Source organism: Lactuca virosa, chromosome 5, assembly GCF_052849685.1.
Source record: "Lactuca virosa cultivar CGN04683 chromosome 5, Lactuca_virosa_CGN04683_v6, whole genome shotgun sequence".
NCBI classification, from domain to species: domain Eukaryota; kingdom Viridiplantae; phylum Streptophyta; class Magnoliopsida; order Asterales; family Asteraceae; genus Lactuca; species Lactuca virosa.
The window spans coordinates 220,795,003-220,816,388 of record NC_136430.1 but is presented as its reverse complement, the minus strand read 5'-3'; positions in this window follow the sequence as shown (position 1 = coordinate 220,816,388).

Here is a 21,386-nt window from a genome sequence, read left to right as displayed (position 1 = left end):
GTAAAAATAAAATATTTTTGAATTTTTTAAATTTTCTGAAAAGGAAATAAAACAGAAATAAACATATTTTTTTGGATTTTTTTAGTTTTATGATTTTTTTTTTGTATTTTGATTTCTCCCCCTTAATTTGTGCATGGGGAAGAAAGGAAACAAAATAAATGAGCAAATTTTAAAAATTGTCTTCAGAACGAATCATTTTAAGAAAAACTTAGAAATATCGAGAAGAAAACTCAAACCGTAATTTAGCAATTGAAGTTGCATCTAGATGATCTGAGAACAGCACGCAAATGCAGCAACATGTTCAGCCTCATCTGTGTTTCAACTCCAGAATGAAGTTAAGATATTCAATATTCAACACGCCATTAAATAAGATCCCATTTGTGATCCTTTCTTTCTTCCTTCCCGCAAAGGATACATGCTCTCAATCAAAGTTATGAATGTAATGTAGTTGAGAGATGTCTCCTATCATGTGCCTGGAACATCCACTATCAACAAACTGAAGTCTGATGATATTCCTCCATAGCTGCTCCAGCACAGAGTGCGGGATTAGTTGGTCTTTGGGACCCAATCCATTTTGAAGTTGGGTTGACCTTTGTCATCTACACAAGGTACTCTCTCCCATGACATATCCTGTTTGTCACACACAGAAGATGAAGAAAAGTTAGAATCATTAGATGATTTGGGAGTATGAACCTTTGGTACCCATCTGTAGTCGGGTTTAACCCATTTATTGTTTGATCGAATGGATGCCTTATCACTCGCTTTAGAACTTGAAACCGAACGCCCATATGACTTTGAATTAGCTGATCTTCCTTTAACTGAACCATCTCTGGAATTTGGCTTCTTGTCCGACATTCCCTTCTTGACCTTGGGAGTTTGATTCTTGCCCTTCTTAGTATTCCAGTCACCGTTGTTTGAATGTGATCTCGAAGGGTTTCTTTTGGAGGATTTCCCTCTTGGCGCGTTCTGCCAACCTTGTCTGTAGTAAGGAACATACAAACGATGTGGGCAATTTCTGGCAATATAACCGGTAATCCCACAGTTAAAGCAAGTCTTTCTTTTCATATAAATCAGATTGTAACTTGGTCCTTGTCCAACAAAAGTTCGTTTCGAAGAACTTTCACAAACACAAGCACACGAACATTTGTTAGACTGCTTGACAGATTTTTGTGGCTGAGAATTTTCAACAGTGGGAGTGTCATCATTACAGGATTTTGAAACACTTTCAGCAGACTCATAATTGATTTTGATCTGCTTACTCCCATCTTGCACTGCTTCTTAATTTGCACATGAAGTAGAAGTATTAGAATTGTTCGCCTCATCACAAGTTTTTGAACCACTATTAGCAGAACAAGAATTATTTGTGTTCTGCTCATGCCCATCATGCACTTTGACCTGCTCTGCACATGAGGTAGAAACATTAGTATCATTCACCTCAATATTCTCAGTTGGGCCAAATTGTTCAGTCTTAACTGAAGCTGGTACAGGTGGCAGACCAAACTGAGCAGGTATCTCTACCTCATTGGTTTCAAGGGGCGGGGTATAGTTGTCATTGAAGGGTGGTGGAACACTGTGATACCCTAGACCCTTATTATGATTATCTTTAAATCTTAATTGTTTTTCTATCATGGACACAACTACCTCACTTGACACATCAAATTTCTTAAAGTTAAATTCAACATCTTTATATTTAGCTTTTAATGCATCAAGTTCGACAGTTAGACTGGCAATCTTTATTTGAGCATAATCATAACGTTCACACTTTATGCTGTATTCTTCTTGAAGTTTTCTAAAGTCCTTGGTTTTGGCCTCTAATTGATTTTTAAAGGTTTTTGGCCCTTCCTGAGAGTGTATCCTTCATACTTAAGGTCCTCATTGTCTCTACGTAATATATCAATTTGATCACAAAGAAGTTTAACAATAGCTTCACAGGATTGAGAACATGAAGTTTCAGTAACCTCGGTGATTGAAGAACTCATTATTCACCAAAAAGAATAATTTACCAAATGTAGAACTGATAATGAAGCCAAGAAAAATCCCCTTTGACTTAAAACCTCGAAAGTCAAACTTAAAAAGTCAAACTTAAAAGACAAAATTGAAAAGTCAAACGTGAAGGTCAAAATGGAAAAGTCAAATTTGAAGGTCAAAATTGAAAAGTCAAACTTGAAAAATCAAACTTGAAAGCTTGAAAGTTAAACGAGAAAGTCAAAGTTGAAAGTCAAAGGTCAAACTTGAAGGTTAAAAGTCAAATTTAAAAGTCAAAGGTCAAACTTGAAAGTCGAAAGTCAAATTTGAAAGTCAAAGGTGAAAATCAAAGATCTTTGTCCAAAAAGAATAACCTTGACCGAAAACAAAAATTTCTAAACCGAAAACGAAAATTTCTAGACCAAAACCGAGAATATTTGACCAAAAACGAGAGTATTTGACCAAATACAGGTCTTTTTGATCAAATATGAGGCCTAAGGACCAAAAACGAAATTATTGGATTGAAAATATGGCAATTTGACCAAAAATAAGCCAAATTATGGAAATTCCGAAATTATAGCCGAAATTGCGAGGCTGATATATCCGAATCCGAGAACAGGGGCGAAATCCGAATCCGAGACTGCTGAACCGAAAACTTGAGAAGCCGGAAACGTGCGAGACCGAGAACCGTGTAGACCGGAAACAATGGACAGTAAACCTTCGCTTCGTGCACCTCACTTCGCACCATGAACTGCGTCCCGTCCAAAATCGCTTCTGAGCTCCGAAAACGTTGCTGGCCGAGAACCTACGAAGCCGTGTCCTAGATTTCCGAGGAATCTTGACCGAGACCGCGGATCTCGCTGAAATTTCGCAAAATTTGGCCAAAAATCACCCAAAACTTGCCAAAAACACGAAAATTTTAATTTTTAAAATCAAACTCGATTGAAACTTCAAAAATATGGAGAACACGTAGAGCAATGGTAAAAAATTCATAAAAATATAAATAAAAAACACCAAGAAACTCCAAGAAAAACCGTTTGCAATAACCCGATTGATACCGATCCAAGCTCTAATACCACTTGTAAATCCCCAAAAACGCTATGATGTATCAATCGGATTCACTTGATGGTGCGGAATCCCAATCAAGTGAATGAATCGAGATATAAGATGAATAAGAACAAAAGATTAATCTTCAATGCACACTATTATCATTCAATAGTCGGGTACATAAGATATTGATTACACACTGTTCTCTCTTGTTTCTCTCTAATTCACATCCCAAGCAATATGGCAGCCCCTAGAACGTCCAACTCTCTATTATAGGCCTAAATAATACTATTTATACCTAGACCTAATAACCAAGCCCAAGCCCAAGCCCAAAACCCCAACAAGCCAATATTAAGCCTAACCAAAATCACATGTGATTTTGGTCCAAACAACACCAAAACATGGTGTTTTCAGTCCTAGACCGAGAACTCTAATATCTTATGTAAAGCAAAGTATAAACCACAATTTATGACCTAACAATCCCCCCTTGGTTTATAGCTTTCTTTTCACTTACAATAAACCATAATTTAGTCCTAACAAACGTTATGGCATTGTCGTTGATACTGCTGCCATCATAGACACTGCTGGTGTTTCTGCTGCTGGACCGTCGGGAGGTAAAGAAATGCCCTACCGTGAGTTTAATAACACGAAGCCCCAGAAGTTTGACGGTTGCAAGAACTTAATTGTTTACATGGGATGAATTCGAAGCCCTAGAGATTTAGTCTCAACCAGCAGCTAAGCAGTTCAAGCCCGCTGATTCAAATTCTGGAGGACAGGATGTCCGCACTTGCAATAAGTATGGAAAGGTTCTGTACCATTTCAAAAATCACAACAAATTTTAACTTTTCAAAAACAACAACTCAGTTCATAATGTTTACAAAACCATTGTTTCAAAATTGTTTTTCAATAGTCAGAGTGTCCTAAAATCTAAATAACATAAAACCGAAGGATGTGCACGATCACGCCTTTGCCTTGCCACAATCCTCAGAAGTACCTGAAACAAAATTAAAACTATAAGCCAACGCTTAGTGAGTTCCCACAAAGTAGCACCACATAACATAACAAACAACAACATACATACAGAGCCTTGAACATGACTGGATCGCCTCACCGGACCTTCAGCATATCTAGACAGCTCTCTGGGCTTGACTGGACCACCTCACATGCCTTCAGTCTATCCAAACCGCCCTGGGTATCTTGGCCTTCAGTATCAGCTGGTCCGCCTCAACCTAGTAAACCGTAACATATCGATACATAACATTATCAATCGATAACAACAAACACAGATAATCCTACAGATCTACCAGTCTAATCACGTAACCAGTAACCATATATCTCCGCATAGCAGCATACAACAAATATGGATATCTAATCCAATGGGCTGGCCTTGGTGCCTTTGACCCATAAATATAGTGAGGTAAAACTCACCTCTCAGCCGAATACAACCTGAATGAATATCTGCTCCGAAAACCATCTCTACCCGACTCCTAATAATCAAAAAATTTCCTAATCTAAATTAATATCAATTTTCCCAAAATACCCTTGGTCAAAATCGGTCAAAAACAACGAAACCAGCCGATTCAACCCAGCCGAGTCGACCCAGACCTTCGTACGCGGGGCATACTAGGATGTACACAGGGCGTACACCGATGTCCGATGAGTCAGGGTCTTAGCCTGTGTACGCGCAACGTACCAATTGATACGCCCAGCATACGCAGCTGGACCTTTACTTAATGAATTAAGCGCTTAACACTTAAGCTAATATGACCAAAATGCAGATCTAAGTCCCAAATATCATCCTTGACCATAAAGTTTTCAACTTTATGGTCTTGCATGGCCAATAAGTGCTAAATACTAAAAACCCCATCCTCTTAACCCATTAAGACAATCAAACACATGCATAGAGAAGGATTAAGAGCCAAAACCCTATTTTTATGCTTCTAAACCCCTCAAAACATCTGAAAGCACAACTAGAATGGACTAGAGCATGCCATACTCCAAAAAGTCAAGTCTTGGGACCAAAATGCTCATGAATCAAGGTCTTAGCTAGATCTAAGGAATAACAAGCCTAATTTAGAACTTTATACCTCTTGGAGGTTGCTAGAGAGGTGAAGATCCCAGATCCAAAGATCCTTCAAGCTTCCAAGGTGGTTCTACTTCCTTTTTTCTCCTTCAAGACCACCAAAAACACACACAAGGGTCATGAATGCTCAAACAAGTGGCTATGGTTTTCTAAAATCGAATGAAGGTGTTGGAGGCTATTGTGATATGTCTCTGACTTGACTCCGTCTTCTTTGGCGAACGAAGAAGCAAGCTTGAGGATTACAGTACAAGATAAGAAATCCGTTAGGCTTCGTCCGAGAGGGTCTCCCGAAACGAAGCTCCGACGGTCAAGTTGGTTTTTTTCTTGAGAGAAGAAGGATCTAGTCCATTCAAGTGGATGAGAGAAGTAGAAGATTATCTGTCCCTTCTCTTGGAGGAGAAGGAACCTTTTTATACCTGTTTTTAGGGGAACAGATCCCCGACAATATCCTTTACCTTTTCAGGTCTTGCAAATCGTGGAGGTTTTTCATTGGTGGGACGTGCCCAACACATGGTTGTTTGGTATTGGTGCAACGTTATCGGGAAGCGGGATTCATAGTATTATCCTTGTCTCTGTGGGAGCCGGAAGTACTCTTCTGTCTAGTGGGAGACGTGGGCCCCATTTCTGGAGGGTTGTCCCTGATTAGCGAAATATGGGGATGAGTACGCGAGGGTTCTTGGGCGATGGTCCGGGTCTAACACTCGTCTAGGTGGCAATCCTTGATCAGGTTGCTTTCTGGTTGACGCTTCCGTTACCCTTTGATGTATTCTTGGTGAGATACGTCAACAAGTACCCTAGGCTAGTAAATCCTAGTGTTTGCTTGGGCTAGATGAGTTGTTCTAGCGTGTATTTTGGCACGTGTTTAGTGAGAACGGTTTGTGACGCATTTCTGACGTAATAGAGCCGTTCTGGACAGACAGTTTCCGCCGTCGGAATGGTTCGGTTCCATCGCTTCATGACTTATTTAAGGGTCCCATATTTTTAGGAACGGTTACGTGCTTCATTTCTCCGTATATCATCCATCTCGTTCTCCTTTTTCACATTTTCTTTCTCCTACGCCTTTCTTCTCCGATTCCCGATGGCCCTCACCAGATCTGGAACCACCTCTACAACTGAGGAGTTCGAGTCTCTTCAGTTCCGTTTTGGGTTTATGCTCGAGCATGTAGTTCAATTCTCGCTAGAAGGGTCTAGAATTTATCAACCACCGGTGGGGAAGGTTGGAATTCCGGTGGCGGTTTTCGAGTCCGGGTTTCGTCTTCATGTTTCGGACTTCTTCGACGAGGTTAGACGAGAATATGGTTTCTCTATTTATGACTTGACCGCACACGTTGTGAACAAGATAGTTGGGTTTGAGTTAGGGTGTCGGGCGTGGGGTGTCCTTCCCCAATTTCGAGCATTCCAATCTTTCTTCAATTCGTCTACCCATTCGGGTGTTCACACCTTTTCCCAGTGCCACGGTACGCACACCTTTATAGTTAATTAGAAGGCGCCTCAGAAGAACTGGCAGGATCGGTGGTTGTGGGTTAACGACGATTTGGTCGGACCAGGATATCCTCATGTGCCCATGTCTTCAGATCGGGCGGCCCAATTGTCGGGAGCCAGTTTGTCGGTGGTTCGCGCGTTAAGAGGGATTTGTTTCAACGACGAGGATTGGCCAGATTGTGTGTTGGCGGCGGCTGAAATGAGTGCTGCTTGGCGGTCACGTGGGATGATGCCTCTGTTTTTTTAGAAAGTGACTGTAAGCGTTACCTTCGTACCCCTTCTTTCCTTCCTTATTTTTTATGTAAAATTTCTTTGATGAAGCATAGGGGGTTTGCTTTGTTACTGTTGCAGGTAATGAGAAGCTTCTATCGCTTGAACAAGTGTTGTGGGGGAATTTTAAAGGGGATCTTCAGTATTGCGAAGTCCCTCTGGAGAAGACGCTCCCGGTTCCCGCCGGATTTGGCCAGGTTTTCATGGCCGGTGCCCCAACTGTTGACCCCGGAGCATGGCCTATTTCTCCGGTCCAGCCTGGTCTGATGAGTTTCTCAATCATCCCTCCGATTGGAGAACTAGGCGTGGCCAACAACCATGTGTCTTCCAAACATCGGTCAGCTGCTACGGATGCTGCTCTTGTAGAGGACGTTGGCAACAACACCATCGGCAGGCGTTTGCGTCGAAGGCGCAACATTGATTTTTTTGCTCGCTAAGTCACCTGATTTCATTGAAATTGTTGATGGTGACATTCCACAACAAACGGAGGTGGTAGATCTGCGTCACTCGGGGGGATAGGCGCTGTGGGCGCTTGTTGCGACCCACCTCCTGTTTCGGGTGATGTCTACATGGAGGTTGATCCTTCTTCTTTGAGCGCTCCTGGTGTATATATTCCTGAGTGGAATTTTACGCACGATTCTCTTATATCAGAACAGGGCCCCGTCCATGAGTGGTGTCGGTACGTATTTCCTCCGGCTACCTTGGAGTCCCTTAATCTTCTTTCTTATTCTCATATGGCGAACGATCTTCAGTATGCCGCTGCCCAGGTTGTTCCTTACTTGATGGCGGCTGTCGGCCGTCTTTGTTACGTAGGGGGTGATTTAGCGAAATTAGATGCCGTCAAATCAGAACGTGACGAGCTTGCGGAGAAGGTTTGGCTTCTCGAGGAGGAGCGGAGAAAGTTCGATGAACGCCTACTCGTACTGTCCGTGGAGAAATATGCTGCTGAGGATCAGGTGGCAACTCTGGACAGGGGGGTCAATCGTTTGAGCGCGAAGAAAGAAGCATTGGCGGAGCGCTTGGCGCTGCAGGACGATCAACTGGTGGCTGAGGTTTCGAGGAGGAAGATCTTGGAGGCTAATTTGGCTTGGGTCCTTCAAAAGGGGGTGGTTCGTGTGGTGGACCGTGTTGTCGAGAGCAATGAGTTCGTGCTTGGGATCTGACGCGTGAAGGCCGCATGTGTGGATGCTGGTATAGAGAGTGGGATGTAGGTGGCACGAAGGTGGCCAGTTAGCGGTGGTCCTGGCTTGTCTGAACCGAATGCTATGACACAATCTGTTGAAGTGATGCAAGCTGCCATCATGGATTTTTTTAAGATGAACTTTGCGTCCTATCTTCGTTTGGGCGAGCTCGGTCTCGCTGACCTTCGCCAATTATGTTCTGAGAAGGAGGAACTTGCTTCAAACGGTGGTGTCGAGGGCGCTGCTTTGGCTCATCCCCGCCAGCGTTGATCTTTGTTGTATGTTTTCTTATGTTTGTTGTTGTTTTTTTTTTTGTATTTTCTGAAACATTTTTATATCTGGCTCTATGGGGTCTTTAATGTTGTGTGTTTAAAGATTGATTGGTTTTTCATAGCGTTCACCCATTTTCGTGAGCCTTTCTTTTTGTTTCGAAAGGTGCCTCCTTAAAGATTGTTTTGCGGGCCTTGCTCTTGGCTTTTGGTTAAGTGGCCAATTTCCTCTCTTTTGTGGATGCTTAAAGTGAGTCGGGACCGTCACCTCGACTCTGTAGACTTATGTATTTTAAATTGTGAGGGGAAGGTTGTGATCCTTCGAACCCTTCAAGTATGTCTCGTTCAAGATCCTAGAGGCTTTGTTGCTGTTTGAATCGACATGTTTATAGAGAGGGGTTATAATCTTCTGATATTTATGGTTGCATGTTAGCGGTTTGTTTTGCTCAAATGATGTGGGTGATCAGTCCATATTTCCATTTGGTAAACACGTGCAACTTTTTATCTCTGTTTTTTATACATATACCCGTATGTGCGTATGTTGGTACATAAAGTTGGTCACTGTTATTTTATTCAAGCCTCATGAAATTTTATTAACCGGAATGTTTTGGTGACAACTAAAAGATAGTTGTGCCGACGCTCGGCCGAGGTGTGGTTCGGCGGCCTGGGCGCCACTACAACCCCCATTTTTATGAATAAAAACGGTGCAGGTTGTGTGCGTTTCATGTTTGAGGTATCGTCCTCCCGTCTTGTGCTTCTAGCGTATATGCTCCATCCCGATGCGCCCCTACTACTTTGTATGGTCCTTCCCAGGCCACACTTAGCTTGCCCAGTGGCTCTGAGCGGCTAGATTCGTTCTTCCTTAGAACCCATTCTCCTATCTTGAAGTTGTTTACCCGCACCCGTTTGTTGTAAAAGTTTTCTGCACGGGCTTTGTAGGCCGCTTGTCATAGTTGGGCGGCTTCACATTTTTCGTCAAGCATGTCCAGGTCTTGCCGTCGTTCTGCCTCATTCGAGTCTGCGTCAAAACTGGTTACCCGCAATGATTCGCTCAGAATCTCGAGTGAGAGCACCGCCTCCATGCTGTATGTCAGGCTGAAGGGTGTCTCTCCCATTTCTAACCTTGAGGTGGTACGGTACGACCACAACACTGTTGGCAGTTTTTCCGTCCAGACCCCCTTTGTTTTCATCAGGCGTTTCTTAAGCCCATTCCCGATGGTTTTTTTTATATTTTGGTATGGCCGTTCACCTGGGGGTGCGCAACTAAGGTAAAGCGACGGTGGATCCGTTTCTCCCCGGACCATTCTTTGAAGGGACTTCCCTCAAATAGGGTGCCTTTGTCGCTTATTTGGACTTTAGGATTGCCGAACTGGGTTAGGATGTTCTTCCACATAAACCGGATCATCTTCTTGCCCGTGACTGTGGCTAAGGGCTCCGCTTCAATCCATTTCGTGAAGTAATCAACTGCGACCAGTAGGAACTTCAGTCCTCCTGGGGCAGTCGGGAACGGTCATACGATGTCAATGCCCCATTGGTGAAAGGGCCATGGGCTGCTAATGCTGGTCAGATTGTCGCTGGCTGGTTCTGGAACGGGGCGAATGCTTGGCATTCCGGGCATTTCTTGGTAACTTTGGTCGCGTCTTTGTATACGTCAGGCCAGTATATGCCTAGACGAAGTATTTTTCCTGTAAGTGCCCGTGCTCCCTTGTGTGCTCCCACTTCACCTGAATGGCTTTCCTCCAAGAGGGCTTGTCCTTCACCATGTGAGATGCATCTGAGCCATCGTGCTAGATACCCTCTCTTGTATAGTTGCATGCCTTTTATTGCGAACTAGGGGGATTTGATCTTTACCTTCCTGTCTTCTTCCATCGCGGGAGGATTCCATGATTCAGGTAGTCTAGGTACGGTTTTGTCCAGTCAGGTGATTCTGTGATGGCATTGACTTGCTTGTTGTCGATGCTCCTTTCCCCGAGGACTTCTACCAATACGTTCTTAGTTAGGTGGTCGAAGGATGTCGAGGCTAACTTGATGAGAGCATTAGCTCTTGTATTTCCCGTGGGTATTTTTTAATTTCGAAGCTTTTGAATGAGTGTGCCAGTTTCTGTGTTGTTTCAAGGTATATTTGCATCCTTTGGTCTTTGGCTTCATATGTGCCATTGATTTGATTGGTTACTAGCAGTGAGTCGCTGAAGGCCCGGAGGTGTTTTGCTCCAACTTCTTTTGCCAATCCGAGGCCCGCAAGGAGTGCTTCGTACTCGGCCTCATTATTCGAAACCTGGAAGTCAAACCTTAAGGCGTATGTTATTTCATCTCCCTTGGGATTTTTGAGGACTAGGCCCGTACCTGACCCTTCCTTACTTGCTGCACCATCGGTGTGTAGCTCCCATACATCTTTTCTCGCCTCGAGCTCCAATGGATCTGCCGATATAGCTTTTGATATTTCTCGAAGTGTGTCTGGTATCTCTACTAAGAAGTCTGCTAAGCCATGGGCCTTAATGCTGATCCACGTGCGATAGTCTATGTCGTGCTCCCCCAGCTCTATTTCCTATTTTGCCATTTGCCCTGACTTTTTAGGTCTTAACAAAATCTGTTTTATTAGAAGGCTGATCAGTACTTCGATTTTGTGCGCTTGAAAGTAGCGTTGGAGACGCTTGGTTGTATAGATTAGAGCCAATACTAATTTCTCCAAAACTGGGGAGTTGATTTCGGTTCGTTGTAATGCCCTACTTACGAAGTGTATTGGTAAGTACTTCTTATTTCTTTCTACCATTAATAACGATGAGATGGATTCATCGGCCGTTGGAAGGTATACTTGTAGAGTTTTGTCTGGCAGAGGGCTCGCCATTGTTGGTAGCTGACGGAGAGCCTCCTTTAGGCGTTGGAGGGCCGCATCATCCTCTTTTGTCCATTTGAAGTGGTTTTTGTCGACACACCCTTTCAGGGTATGGAAAAGTGGTAGGGCCTTTTCTGTCGATCTGGCTATAAATCTGCCTAGCGCTGTCAGCATTCCATTGATTTCCTGGACCCCTTTTATGTTGTGTGGGGCCCTGGAGTCGAGAAATTCCTGGATCTTGGCATGGTTCGGTGCAATCCCCTCTTTGGTTATCTGGTAGCCCAGGAACTAGCCCTCTTCCACCCCGAAAGTGCATTTTCCCGGGTTGAGTTTCATTTGTGCCTGCGCCAGGGTCTGGAGGGTCTCCTAGATGTATCAGAGCAGTGTTTCGTTGTGGCTTTTAATGACCATGTCATCGACATAGATCTCCACATTTTTCCCAATCTGTTCTGCGAAGACTTTGTCCATCAGGTGCTGGTATGTCGCGCCGACATTTTTAAGGCCAAATGGCATTTTCTGGTAACAGAACATGCCCCGGTCGGTGTGGAAAGCAGTCTTTTCCTCGTCTTTCTGGCGCATCTAGACTTGGTGATAGCCTTTGTAGGCGTTAATGAAACATTTAAGTTGGAAGCCTTCCAAGGATTCAACCTTCTAGCCTATCTTCGGGAGGGGATAATGGTCTTTTGGGCATGCATTTTTTAGATCAGAATAGTTGATGCACATTCGCCACAAGCCGTCGTGTTTCTTTATCATTATCGGGTTTGGTATCCATGTCGGGAATATTACTTCCCGAAGGTTGCTCGCGTCCACGAGCTTCACAACCTCGTCATTAATTTCCTTCTTTCTATTGCTTTCCAGCCCCCCTCTTCTTTTTCTTTACCGGGACACTACCAGGTATAATTTTTAGACTGTGCTCGATGATCTTTCGGTCCACTCCAGTCATATCTGCAGGCTGCCACGCGAACACCCCGGAGAATTGTGTTAGGAGTGCAACCAGCTGAGCTTTGGTTTCCGTTGAGAGATCGGTTCTGATCTTTATTGCTTGTTCGGGGTGGCCACTATGTATTATGTGCTTTTCTGATGGGTGGTTTGCTTTGGATTTCTTAGGGGATCTGACCAAGTCTAATGCCGCGAAGATTTGGTGGCACGTCTGCCTGTGTGGGGTGCTGGCGACGATAGTTGCCGATCCTAACTGCGTGCTAAATTTGACTATGTCTTGGATTATCGACGGCACGACTTGCAGCTTGAAGAGTGCCGAAAGTCCTAACAATATGTTATGTTCTGATGGGTGGCGTATTACGGAGAATTCGATGGTTTGTGTCATGATCTCTCTTCCGTCGTGGCTGACTAATTTGAGTGGGAGGCGTATTGTTCCAAGAGGCTACAGGTTGTGTCCTGTGAAACCTACCAAGGGTCCGCCTGCTGAGGGCTTCAACTCCTCCTTCCAGGATTCTGGTAGTTGCCGGAAGCAATGTTCGTATAGAATGTCTGTACTGTTTCCATTGTCTATGTAGACTCAATGGATTTGTTTGTGACGTATACAGGTGGTTATTGGAAGTGGGTCTTTGGGATTCCAGTCTTGAGTTCTCGGATCTTCCGATGAGAAGCTGATGTTTTGGATTTTTCGAGTCAACTCTATTACATCGTGGTTTGCTTGGTGTTGTTCACGCTTCTTGCGTGGTCTGTTGATCATGAGCACTCTTTCCTGCTGTTGTTGCTTTTCTAGCGTGGCCATGTTGTTGTCTGTAATGGCAAGCGATGAGCGCCATGTACTCGATGCAAATTTTGTGACAACATCGGTCTTCCCTGTGCTTGACGTCGAGCGGCCAATTTTGCTGACTGATAACATTTCTCTTGTGGAGCCGGTATCGTCATTTTGCGACGAGATAGGTGTTGTGTTCACCATCGCAGAAATATAACGTCGTATATCGGGTTGTATAGCACGGAGTACAGGTTCGAATGGAACCAAATGTTGTGATATGTCTCCGAATTGACTCCGTATTCTTTGGCGACCGAATAAGTAAGCCTGAGGATCACAGTACAAGAGAAGAAATCCGTTAAGCTTCGCCCGGGAGGGTCTCCCGGAACAAAGCTCTGACGGGCAAGTTAGTTTTTTTCTTGAGAGAAGAGAGATCTAGAGGCTGATGAGAGATCCATTACCCTTTGATGTATTCTTGGTGAGATACGTCAATAGAGGCTGATGAAAGATGAGGTTGAAGGCCATAAAGATGGTTAAATAGGGTCCAAACCCTAAATTTTAGGGTTTGAGAACCTCGCACGTATGCCCTGCGTACGCGATGTACACCCAACATACTAGACTCACGCATGTACGCCCAACGTACACAACGTATGCCCAATGTACTAAACCTCGACCTGAAATTACAAAAATGCCACTATGGGACGTTTTGCAAGCTTTCTCATACACAAGGGCTAAATACCATAAACCTTCATACTTAAGGGTTAAATTTGGAAATACCTCATCACCGGGATGTTACAATTCTCCCACACTTGAACTAGACTTTGTACTCAAAGTTTGCTACTGCGAACAACTCTAGGTAATGCTCCCACATCTCATACTCGGGTTCTCATGTCCATTCGGAACCCTTCCGATGTTTCCACTGGACCTTGACCAAAGATACCACCTTGTTGCGCCAGGCCTTCGTCTTCCAATCTAAAATTACCACTGGTCTCTCAATGTAATTCAGAAGGTCATCAACCTGAACATCATCCAAAGGAATAACCATTGAATCATCAGCCACACACATCCGCAGCTGTAAAACATGGAAGGTGTTGTGAATCTGATTGAGCTCCTCATACAAATCCAACCTATAAGCTACCTTGCCAACTCAGATCGAGGCTTGTCGGCATAACCTAGATCGAGGCTTGTCGGCATAATTCTTATGCCGAATCTGAGCTGTCTGCAACATCTTTCTAATCTGATGAATGATCTCTAACGTCTGAAGGACTACCTCAGTCCTTCCCAATACCCTATGACCAATCTCTCCCCAACATACTGGGGTATGACACTTGCTCCCATAGAGAAGATTGAAAGGCGGCGCACCGATACTGGAGTGATAATTGTTCTTGTAAGAAAACTCAGCTAAGGAAAGGTAAGAGTCCCAACTCCCACCAAAGTCTATGACACAGGCTCTCAACATGTCCTCAAGTGTCTGAATGGTCCGCTAACTCTAACTGTCAGTCTGCGGATGATGAGCAGTGCTAAGATGCAACCTCATACACAGTTCCTCATGGAACTTCTTCCAAAAATGAGATGTGAACTGAACATCTCGATCAGATATGATGGAGACTGGAATACCATGCCGAGAAACAATCCCGCGCACATACAAGTCGGCCAATTTCTCGGCTGAAGAACCCTCCTAAATGGCTAGAAAGTGGGCGCTCTTGGTCAGACGATCCATAATAACCCATATTGCGTTGAATCCCATAGCCGAACGAGGCAACTTGGTGATGAAATCCAAAGTGATATGTTCCCATTTCCACATGGGAACCTCCAGTGGCTGCAACTTGCCATTTGGCCTCTGGTGCTCGGCCTTGACCATCCGACAGGTCAAGCACCTCTCAACATACCAGGCTATCTCTCTCTTCATGCACGACCACCAATAACTAAGCCTTAAATCCCGATACATCTTGGTGGCTCCGGGGTGTATTGAAAACCTGGACTTATGTGCCTCCTCCAACACAGTCTGCCTGACCCCACCACAATATGACACCCAAACCCGTCCATACCGGGTCAAAAATCCACGACTGTTAGTGGCAACCCTGTCAACCTCACCCCTGAGTCTTTCCTGTTTCCAATTCTCCTTCTTGACTCCCTTGGCATGGGCCTCCCTAATCAGATGAAGAAGCAGAGAATCAATCGATATTATCATACACAAACTCTAAATAGAAGAACCAGCCGTCTTGCGGCTTAAAGCGTCAGCGACCACATTCGCTTTCCCGGGGTGATACATAATCTCGCAGTCATAATCCTTGACCACGTCAAGCCACCTATGTCGTCTCTTGTTCAGATTTGGCTAATCCATGAGATATCTCAAACTCTTGTGATCCATGTAAATAGCACACTGGACCCCATACAAATAATTTCGCCAAATCTTGAGAGCAACACCACTACTCCCATCTCCAAATCATGAGTCGGATAACGGACCTCATGCGGCTTCAGCTGCCCAGAAGCATACACAATAACCCTCCCATGCTGTATAAGAACCGCTCCCAGACCGGTGATGGATGCATCACAAAATACCACAAAGTCCTCAACACCCTCAGGGAAGGTCAAAACTGGTGCCTCACACAACTTTTGCCTCAGTGTCTCAGATGCAGCCTGCTGCTCAGGCCCCCAATAGAAATTCACGCCTTCCATGTCAGACGAGTGGGGGGTACTACAATCTTGGAGAATTCCCGAATAAATTTCCGATAATATCCTGTCAATCCCAAGAAACTCATGATCTCCAATGGAGACTTCGAGACCTCCCACTGCATAACCGCCTCGATTTTGGCCGGATCGACCAAAATCTCATCCTGATTAATGAGGTGTCCCAAGAATTGGACCTCTCGTAACCAAAATTTGCACTTCGAGAACTTGGCATACATCTGTTCTCGCCTCAAAACCCCTAGAAGCTCTCGAAGGTGCTCCTCGTGCTACTCCCTAGTCTTGGAATACACCAAGATATCATCGATGAAAAAAATAATTGATTAATCGAGCATCAGCCTGCACACCTGATTCATCAAATCCATAAATGGCGTAGGTGCGTTGGTGAGCCCAAACGGCATCACCACGAATTCATAATGACCATAACCAGTCCAAAATGCGGTCTTCCCCACGTCCTCTTCTCTAACTCTCACCTGATGATACCCTAACCTCAAATCAATCTTGGAGAACCAAGATGCACCCTGCAACTGATCAAATAGGTCATCAATCCGCAGAAGGGGATAACAGTTCTTGAACGTCAACTTGTTCAACTCCCGGTAATCAATGCACATCCGGTGCGAACCATCCTTCTTCTTAACGAACAATATTGGTTCTCCCCATGATGAACTGCTCGGTCTGATGAACTGCTTGCCTAACAGCTCCTGAAGCTGAGAGGACAACTCCTACATCTCAGGCGGTGCCAATCGGTATGGTGCCTTGGCAATTAGAGCCGCACCTGGAACTTAATCAATCCTGAACTCATCCCGCCTCTCGGGAGGCACACCGGGTAACTCCTACGGAAACACATCAGTAAATTCCCTAACGAACGAAACATCTAAAACTGAAGCCTGCTTCCCAACCCGAATATCAATCACATATGCAAGATAACCCATACGACCATGCTGAATATACTGTCGAGCCCTAGTAGCAGAACAAAAAGTTGACCCAATCCTGGTACCCTCTCTATAAATAACCAGTTCTCCCCCACTTGAGGTTCGAACCACCACCTGCTGACCCTTACAGTCTATCATAGCACCAAACCTGCTTAGCCAATCCATCCCCACTATCACACACACATTCCCCATGGGGATAGGAATCAAATCAATCAGATAAGGTACCCCAAAGATTTCCAAAACACAACCTTGATCCATTACGACCTATAGATGCTAGCATAATAATTCTAACAAGCTACTACACGAATGGCCATCCATTCAAAATTAAATCGAGGATCAGAATTTCATACCTGTGATTTCTTGCACTTCAACCTTGACCTCCTGTAGGACGGTGGACATCTAGGCTTGCACTCCCTCCGCTACCCATGTAGGATAGTCAGGTTTGAGATGACCCGACTGGTGACAGTGAAAACACATCCAATCCTTCTTGCAGTCGCGAAAGACATGTCCTCTCTCTCTCCACACTTATAGTATTTGAACTTGTGACAAGCAAACCCATGGGTTCCCCCATACTTCCTGCATATATCAAAGCTCCATTGGCTTCCAGTACCCAAGTTAGCAGCCTCAGACTCTTCGTCTTTCGTTGAATGAGCCCTCATTCTCTTTCTGAGTTGTGTCCCCTCATCAAGATCTCCCCCAGTAGTCATCTCAGTAGCACCTCTCACAGTCTGCAAAAGCTGAAGTTCGCTCCTCGAACTTGGCAAGTAGCCTACTAGTGATCTAATCCACGATACCGGACAATTCTTCCTGCAAATTTGTAAAACCTCCATGGTAATCATCTCCCGTATCTGATCAACAGTCAACCCTGGCCTATCCTGACCATCAACTACAGATCCTGAACCAGATCCCCTTGAACTCCATACTGGAAATGAACCAAAATGCATCAGAAATGCCACAATACACATATAATCACAACCATTCCAGACATATGAACCCTTGGGGTTTGTGACTTCCTTGTGACACATATGGAACCTGTGCTTTCATTAGTACGAGCCCATACTACGTTCCACACCTACCTGTATTTGTCTCAAGGATCATCAGAACCGCCCTACAACAACTAAGATACACATACATCCCATCCTTGTCCTCTCAAGAGTGGCCAAGCATTCCAAAACTGGCCGGCTACGTTCATACTCACTCATAATGATACTCCCAACACCTACCAAAAAGCGCATCACGAGCACTATATACTCCCTAGGATATCCTAGGATCCACATCTCACCCAAATCTCAACTGTTGAACGACCCCCATTGGTGCCTGTTAACTACTTCATGAATACAATCACATGCAACATAACTTAAGTAATCTTAGATTAAAATATTCAATCCTACAACGGTTGGACTCAAACAAGAGCTGCGTAATAGGACCAAATCCTTCACTCTAAAATTATTTAACCCGTGTTGCATGTGACTTAATGTATTCAGTTAGTAGTTAATTCACACCCGAAAGAATCCTACAAACATTAAGAAAGAAACTCTCTAGGAATAAGGCATCATACATCAGGCAATTCTATCATGTAATTCCTGAAGATCCCTAGCATATCAATAGCTTTCTGTTCTACTAAAACATCATCTCAAATAACAGTTTGGTAACTTAGGGTATACTTTCTAGCTCCGGATGATCGCACACATCACATCGTTCCTTGGTCACTTTTGAAAACAATTTTTGAAAATTGTTTTAAAACCTTTGCAGTCCCTTAGTTTTGAGTATGGATTCACACGAATGTTCCTCTAATTCACTCAAACCAAGGCTCTGATACCACCTTGTAACATCTCAAAAATCACAACAAATTTTAACTTTTCAAAAACAACAATTCAATTCATAATGTTTACAAAACCATTAATTCAAAAGTGTTTTTCAGTAATCAGAGTGTCCCAAAATCCAGATAACATAAAACCGAAGGATATGCATGATCACGCCTTTGCCTTGCCATGATCCTCAGAAGCACCTGAAACAAAACTAAAAATTTAAGCCAACACTTAGTGAGTTACCCCAAAGTACCACCACATAACATAAAAAAACAACATCATGCATACAGAGCCTTCAGCATGATTGAACTGCCTCACCAGGCCTTCAGCCTATCTGAACCGCTCTTTGGGCCTTCGGCCTAACTAGACTGCCTCGCAAGCCTTCGGTCTATCCAGACCGCCCTAGGTATCTTGGCATTCAGTATCAGCTGGTCCACTTCAACCTAGTAAACCATAACATATCGATACATAACATTATCAATCAATAACAACAAAAACAGGTAGTCCTACATATCTACATATCTACCAGTCTAATCACATAACCAGTAACCATATATCTCCGCATACCAACATACAACAAATCAGGATATATAATCCAATGGGTCGACCTTGGTGTGACAACCCGAAATTTTTTTGCTTTTAAAGCTCAGTCAGTAAACTCAACTGAGTGTCAGACTCATTGGTAATGAGTTCTAGCCTGGTTAAAGGTCATTCTAAGGAGTTTTAAGCCTAGTACACTTAAGGAATGAGTGTTAGAATGCACATGCTAGAGACATTGTGCAACATTCGGGCCTTAACCTCATCATAAGGAGTTCACGGCCACAATGCCAATGAGTTTACAGCCGTAAACTCAAGTCCATATATATGGCCCTTGGTCATTTCTAGCCATTCTTTCACTTCCAAACTCAAGAACTTCCATTTCTCTCTCAACTAGCATCCCGAATTTCATCCTAGATCTTCAAAAGTGGTAAGTGTTCTTCCTTGATTTTTTGTTACACTTCATCTCCTAGTTACACTCTTTGATTTCATCCATGAAAATCAACTTTTCTTAGATCTTCAAGTTTCACCAAGAACACCAAGAACACACACTAGTGTTCTTGGCCAAAATCGACCATTTCAAGCCTCTATATCGTAAGTACTCTTCCCTATACTTGATATCTAGCTAAGGTTCATGCTTAGAGCCTTAAAAACATCAAGAATGCAAGACCAAAAGGAGTTTACGGCCAAGCCATCTCCCATGGCCGTAAACCCCTATAAGTATGCCATTTTGGCCATAAACTCTTCCTAAGGCTTGGATTTGAGGCTAGAACACTCCCGTGTGCCTTGTAAGACCTTGAATCATCACCAAACTCATCATTTAGAGAGTTTACGGCCCAAGAGTAAACACCCTTGGCCGTAAACTCCAAGTATGGTCAAGTTTTGGACCTTAAACACATCTAGGCTCTTGCTAAACCTTAGAACACTTGAACCCTTGAGACTCCTTACCTTTAAGACCCTAAATGTGGCCATTAAGAGAGTTTACGGCCAGGATTAAACTCCCTTGGCCGTAAACACCTCAACACTCTCCATTGAGTTGGTCTTTCTCATCCTTGTGTAGAGCAAAAGTCCCTCAAGCTTCCCTAGCCTTCAAACACCCTCATATGCATCTTTGACCATGAGTTTACGGCCGTAAACTCCCTTGGCCGTAAACACATGGCCGTGAACACCAAACCATGGCCATAAACACCCTTTAGGTCAATCACATGTGATTCCAACAATGGGTCAAAGTGTTTCCTAGTCCCGTGAGGTGTTTCCTTGCATTTGGTTGCTTCCAAGCACTATATTTATGTCAATATATGCCAATGTATGTCATTTAGGACTTGTTGTGTCTCGGGACTTCATTCGTGGAACTTCTCATCCTTACGCGCGTATTCGTTGAATCACCCACATCAGGTGAGTTCATACCCCGTAATGAATCTTTTAACTGTTTTAAATGCTTTTAAGGGGGGGGGGATACAAGTTGAACACAATGATAATTGTGTAAATGTTTGCTATAAACATCTTTCAAAAGATTGCTTATGTCTTTTATAAGTGATCAAAACATTTCAAAAACTCTTTTAAAAGTTATGTTACTTTATAGTTTTACAAAACTCCGTTTTTAAAGTACTGGCATAACTTAGTAGATAAAAGAGTCTTTTCAATAACAGTTCAAGTAAAACACTAGTAAACTATAATAGGTATAGTTTAGGAAGACACTACTCATTACTTCTAGTACAATGAAGCATACAAAGAGTCAGTTCATACATGAGTCAGAACACACAATTTTGAGAAACATTTCACACTATATACTATACAAGAGAGTATACTATACACTAGTATGGAAAGAACATTACTACACTATAACTTACTATACAAACACTGTTATACGATAAATTAATGTGACACACTATTTAAGGATACAACAATACAGTGTTGTATCATATTGTAACCAGAGTCTCCTGGAGGGAGAGCGGGCATCTTGTGTATAGATCTATACGGGACAGACACTCCCACACCCTGACTGCTAGCTACAGTCCCAGCCGATAAGGCCAAGGGGTGACAAATGTCACCTCACTACATATGACACCGGAGGGTCATCTTTTATTCAGTCGTCGATCAGCATGGTTACATACGAGTTCACATTTAAACCTTTAATTAACCGATTAAGGATTAAAGGAAAAAAGACTCCCCGAGGTGTATTGTACATTTAATACTACCTGGAGTCTGTATTTTATCACTTTATAGCCAGCAGTGTCTGCTGAGGAAAAACATTATTTTCCCTATTACATTTACTTTGTGATCTTCTCACAGATTCATTAATGTATAAACTATATTTAGTTCATGACAGTCTCACTCGGGAAAATACACACTCATACAAGAAACAAACATACATAACATTTGATGCCTTGGTAGAAGGCTACGTTTAGTAGAAAGGACCATAATGCTAACCTTATGATTCCTTAATGTATACATCAAAGGATACATATATATATCAATAGGATCCGACAGGTAATAGGATGTGTGCTCTCCGCTTCATTTCATGTTCCTTGTTTGGTTGTGGGCTTGGAACAGATTCACCCAGTCTATTATCTATTCGATTCTAGATATATA